General features: G+C 41.8%; 2 long non-coding RNA genes across 2 annotated transcripts in view; one reads left to right on the top strand and one right to left on the bottom strand.

The window, feature by feature from the left end:
• Positions 1-3557, top strand: part of LOC147024044 (uncharacterized) — a 10900-nt gene extending 7343 nt beyond the window's left edge. The window contains exon 3 of the long non-coding RNA XR_015060516.1: positions 1-3557. This exon is cut by the window's left edge and continues 683 nt beyond it. This is a non-coding gene — a long non-coding RNA (uncharacterized LOC147024044).
• The window catches only part of LOC147024043 (uncharacterized), a 6621-nt gene extending 1124 nt beyond the window's left edge, over positions 1-5497 (bottom strand). The window contains exons 1-2 of the long non-coding RNA XR_015060517.1: positions 4662-5497; positions 3615-3860 (exon numbers count right to left, since the gene is read on the bottom strand). This is a non-coding gene — a long non-coding RNA (uncharacterized LOC147024043). The remainder of the gene's footprint in view (positions 1-3614; positions 3861-4661) is intronic.
• Positions 5498-6176: the final 679 nt, after the last annotated feature.

Here is a 6176-nt window from a genome sequence, read left to right as displayed (position 1 = left end):
GAGACAGCACACACGGACATGGTGCAAATGGGTATAAGTGACTGTGTGTGTGTGTGTGTGTGTGTGTGTGTGTGTGTGTGTGTGTGTGTGTGTGTGTGTGTGTGTGTGTGTGTGTGTGTGTGTGTGTGTGTGTGTGTGTGTGTGTGTGTGTGTGTGTGTGTGTGTGTGTGTGTGTGTGTGTGTGTGTGTGTGTGTGCCGGTGCCTGCATGCTTAGTACATGTATGCCGTGGATATCGCTGGTGCGTGAGCTTGGTTAGCATGGACCACGAGAAGGTTGGAGAAACGTGTTTGGGGAGGAGGGAAGCATGCATGCAGGGAAGCCTTTGCTGGGTAGATAGTGTGGGTTTGAATATTTGAATGCTCCCATCTGGTTTTAGAGAGAACACTGTGGTTAAAAAGAAAACATTGCTGTTTGGGTACATGTTATCGCCCCGGTAACGCCCTGCTATGCTGCCTTCCCTCCGCTTCTGCTACCTGCCCTCCCCTTATGTTTCCTGCCCTCCCCTTTTGATGCCTTCACTTTTCCCACACGCTGCCTTCCCTCCCCTCACAATACCCTCCTCCCAAACCCCTTTCACCACCATCCAACTCTCTGGAAATTGAAGAGAGGAAGGCCTGTCAAGGAATGTACAAATTGGACAAATCAAAGGATGTTTTGTTTTTTCAGAAGTCGGATCTGTTGCTTGGAATAATTCAACAATTCGTCTCAGGTGAAGAGATTCTCAACCTTATGGAAAATGTGGAAATTAAATAAAGGCGTAAACACTGGTGTAGCTTTTGAGACGATTACAGGAAAATGCCCTTCCTCCCAATCCCTTCCCCTTCCCTCATGCTGACCTCCTCCCAAAGCCCCTCCACCCCCCATAGAGGTCTCTGGGTGGTGTCCGGGCATTGTTCAGTGTGACCCATTTAAACGTGTGATTTTGACATACCCAATTTCGTTCAATCCTGAAATTGATACCGGTAGAAGGGGAGCATTCACCTCCTCCATCTTACCTTCAAGTCCCCCATCAAACGCATGTCCAGAACATTGCCTCCCCCCCCCCACCAGTCCGCTCTCTCCCACGTCCGCTCCCTCCCACCTCCCGACGTGTGGTGAGGCCTCGCTCTCCCCCACATCTGAGCTCCCCTTTCCTCACCCTTTATCGCTCCCTCACCCCTACTCGCTCCCCCTCCCCCTCCCCCCCTGCCCCAGTCTTACTGTTCCCATCAGTGAAGTTATGGGTTGTATTTGTTAGTTTTAATCTGATAGTTCATGTTCAAGAGCAAGTACATTATTCTGCAACAATGATATTTTGGCACATTCAGTGCAATGGAATGATTAAAACTTTTGGACGTCATTTACCCCAAACATTCTGTGAATTAATGATTAAATTTGATCAATATGATGTGATCGATGTTGTTGGTGATTATGTATTGTATTGGTTAAATTTGATAAAGGTGATGTGATCGATATTGTTGGTGATTATGTATTGTATTGGTTAAATTTGATAAAGGTGATGTGATCGATATTGTTGGTGATTATGTATTGTATTGGTTAAATTTGATAAAGGTGATGTGATCGATATTGTTGGTGATTATGTATTGTATTGGTTAAATTTGATAAAGGTGATGTGATCGATATTGTTGGTGATTATGTATTGTATTGGTTAAATTTGACCAAGGTGATGTGATCGATATTGTTGGTGATTATGTATTGTATTGGTTAAACTTGATTAAGAAGATGTGATCGATATTGTTGGTGATTATGTATTGTATTGGTTAAATTTGATAAAGGTGATGTGATCGATATTGGTGGTGATTATGTATTGTATTGGTTAAACTTGATTAAGAAGATGTGATCGATATTGTTGGTGATTATGTATTGTATTGGTTAAATTTGATAAAGGTGATGTGATCGATATTGTTGGTGATTATGTATTGTATTGGTTAAATTTGATAAAGGTGATGTGATCGATATTGTTAGTGATGATGTATTGTATTGGTTAAACTTGATTAAGAAGATGTGATCGATATTGTTGGTGATTATGTATTGTATTGGTTAAATTTGATAAAGGTGATGTGATCGATATTGGTGGTGATTATGTATTGTATTGGTTAAATTTGATAAAGGTGATGTGATCGATATTGTTGGTGATTATGTATTGTATTGGTTACATCTTGTCAAGATGATGTGATCGATGTTGTCGGTGGTTATGTTTTGGATTGGTTAAATTTGATCAATATGATGTGATCGATATTGTTGGTGATTATGTATTGTATTGGTTAAATTTGATCAATATGATGTGATCGATATTGTTGGTGATTATGTATTGTATTGGTTATATTTGATCAAGATGATGTGATTGATGTTGTCGGTGATTATGTGTTGTATTGGTTAAATTTTATCAAGATGATGTGATCGATATTGTTGGTGATTATGTATTGTATTGGTTAAATTTGATTAAGATGATGTGATCGATGTTGTGGGTGATTATGTATTGTATTGGTTAAATTTGATCAATATGATGTGATCGATGTTGTGGGTGATTGTGCATTGTATTGGTTATATTTGATTTAGATGATGTGATCGATATTGTTGGTGATTATGTATTGTATTGGTTAAATTTGATCAATATGATGTGATCGATATTGTTGGTGATTATGTATTGTATTGGTTAAATTTGATTAAGATGATGTGATCGATATTGTTGGTGATTATGTCCTGTATTGGTTAAATTTGATCAAGATGATGTGATCGATGTTGGAAGTGATTATGTATTGTATTGCTTAAATTTGATTAAGATGATGTGATCGATGCTGTGGGTCATTATGTCCTGTATTGGTTAAATTTGATTAAGATGATGTGATCGATGTTGTGGGTCATTATGTTCTGTATTGGTTAAATTTGATTAAGATGATGTGATCGATGTTGTTGGTGATTATGTATTGTATTGGTAAAATTTGATCAATATGATGTGATCGATGTTGTCGGTGATTATGTATTGTATTGGTTAAATTTGATTAAGGTGATGTGATCGATGTTGTGGGTGATTATGTCCTGTATTGGTTAAATTTGATCAATATGATGTGATCGATGTTGTCGGTGATTATGCATTGTATTGGTTATATTTGCTTAAGGTGATGTGATCGATGTTGTCGGTGATTGTGTTTTGGTGAAATTTTCTGGGAAATCTCAAGTTTATCATTTTATTGGTTTCGTGGAGGTAATTGATCGTGACGACCTTAAAGGAAAGTTCATGACAAAAGGTCAGATTGCTTCGGGACTAAAATGCTGATGGAATTAAATATCTTGGTTCTTGGGGACACACAGCTTATGTGAGGTTCACCAAGGCACCATTGTTTGAAAGTGTCATCTACTCCTCTGGCAATGGGAGTAAGTAATGTGAAAAGTTACTCAACATACCCCGTCTCACCCACATTGATCGACATTTCTCACTGAAATGATTTTTTTTTTTTGTCCATCATCAGGAATGTAAAGGGCAAGGGCTTATTATCGGACAAAACAACTTTTACATTTTGATTTAATCCGTTGATAAAGTTGTTCATGGAAAGTTTGTTTTTCATTCTTTGACTTTTTTACCCGAACGGGGAATGTTGAACTCGAACGTACCGGGATACATCTTGTGATGTTCACTTTCCAACCTTTTAGCCTCGTCGTAGAAGGGTCGTTGTTGTTGGTCTGAGAGAGAGCGCCACGTCACCCCCAGGGCTTTGCTCACCTCTCCATTACTTGATCCTGGCATCACGTTGGCCATTTTATGTCGGTGTAATTGCGCAAACACCATGTAGGCATTCAGGGGTCTCTTGATGCGCTCCTCACGTTGGCGTATCGGTGGCATCTCGATCTGCTCAACGACTGGGATATAATTTATGATGAAAGGAAGGTAAAGTTAGAGGGGGATGTGTGGGTTCAATTTGATTCAGGTTCCTCCATGCGGGGACATCATGATAATTTCCATCACATAACACGAGGACATTTTAATGATAATATTCGAACGTCCTCCACTGAACGAATTTGTTTTTCTCTCAGTCGTTTATCCGTGCTGGAGTTCAAACATATTGAGGGTAATGAGAATATTCATGTGAACTTGTTGTTGATTACAGACATCAACTCGAGGGGGAGCACTCGGCAGAGTGCAAAACCTCCACTGCAAATACTGCTAGGTCACTCAAGTGAACTTGATATCCTATTCATTCAATTTGACGTCAACAGTGCTCACAGGGTTATAGTTTGCAACTTTCCCTTTTACTTTTGACTTTTACATACTCAATTCATTCGTCATAACTCGAGATTCCTTGAGACAGAAATTGATTTTACGTGCGTATATCCACCTGAAGTTCCAAAATCAGCCGCAATTATAATTTTGGCATGTTTTTTTGGTTGGAAATTACTGAAAACATGTAGAAATGCAAAAACAAAAATTCAAATATTTTTTCAAAATGGCCGCCATAGCGGCCATATTGGACTTTGGACCAAATCCAACATCTCATGGCATGATCCTTGGACCATACCTAATCCCCCCACCAAGTTTCGTCGAAATCCGTCGAGGAGTTTTTCCGTAATACTGTTCACAAACAAACAAACAAACAAACAGGGGTGAAAACAGTAACCTCCGTCCATCTTCGAAGGCGGAGGTTAACCAGGTGTTTGGAGTACCTTGATCTCCTCCATTCATAACTCTCTTAATCCCCTCCTCTCTCCTCCTCCTCGTTTGGTCTCCTATCACAACACTCATTTGCTTCCTTTCCTTCTTATCTCTCGATTATCTTTGACGAGATCTCAGAAAACGCTGCTTGTACGAAGCACACAGCTTCAAACGTTGAGAACGTCACTTGTTTGTGTGGTTGCCAGGGCAACAATGAGGTTGTTGATGGCAACAACCAGGGCAACAAGCATCGTGATGCAGAAGTTCAAACCGGTTGATAATGATAATATAAGTTCCTTTTTGGGGAATTTGAAGGCAGGATCAGCCTGCACAATGTTTGGATTGCTCGATCTCCCTCAATGTATTTTTAAATGATGAGTGTTGGCAAGGAAGCAGCACGGACAATTTCTAAAGTAATTTCCATGACCCGGCCGGGGTTTGAACCACTGACCTCCCAGACTCGGACCTATTACACTACTGAATGTGATGAAAATTTTCATGTTTTCAGGTTTTTTTTTCAGGAGTGGGATTCAGACCTGGGGTGTGCTTGAACGTACCCCCGAAATGAAGAGCAGGTTCGGGAACGAAATTTTATTTAATTATTTGTGTGGACCATGGCGGACCAAGATGAGCTGGTCCAGCTGGGCTAAGGTACAACAATTTTAGAAACATCCATGTCGCAGGATGGCAGCTTTCAGGGAGATCGTTCACTGGAGGAATACCCGGAGATAACCACAGGGGCAAGAGAGACTAATAATGTTCGGGGACCCCCACCGCCAACTTGACGTGGAGCTTCCCCGGGAATCCACACCGCATCGTCACAGATCGGCCTCAGCAAAGCCACTGGATACGAACCAGTTTATGGAAATGATGAAACAGGTGATGGAACGGTTGGAACTAGGACAAGACAAAATGAGCATTGAAATGAAGGAGGAGATGAAGGCAGGTCAGAAGGAGATGGGGGTGGAGTTGGTGCAGGTAAAGGGTGATATGCAACGGATGGATCGGAGGATGGCAGACGAGATCAAGGTAATGTGGGAGGAAATGAACGAGGAAAGGAGAAAGAACGAGGACTGCGTGAAATGGCGGCTGGTCAGGCCAGGGGTAACTTAGGGGAAACCCTGGGACCAGCGCCATGACGGGTAATGGGAGAGCAGGATTGAGGGAGAACAGACAAAGCCGGAACACGTGTAAGTTTGTAATTTATTAATGGAGCCGGATCGTGAGAATACATTTATAAACAAAACAAACAACAGAAACGGGAAGAGGGGAGATTGGGGCACGTGCGGTGAGGGATTCGTGCAGGGAACACGTGACCCCACAGGTATGCACCTCCGTGCGGCGGGAGCTGTTGGAGTTCCCCGATCAGGAGGTGGAGTCGGCAATTGCCTAAGACAGGTACAGTACGTACAGCCCAACGGTACAGGTGGTGAACATGGGGTTCATGAGGAACCTCTCCATGGGGGTGTGTATGTCGTTGTGTGTGAGGAGGCACGTGTGCATTGTGCAAGTCCTGCCAGCGCGCC

This window comes from Eptatretus burgeri, chromosome 7, assembly GCF_056783735.1.
Source record: "Eptatretus burgeri isolate ZD-2024b chromosome 7, Ebu_testis_v1, whole genome shotgun sequence".
NCBI lineage: Eukaryota > Metazoa > Chordata > Myxini > Myxiniformes > Myxinidae > Eptatretus > Eptatretus burgeri.
This window is presented reverse-complemented; position numbering and strand designations above follow the sequence as displayed.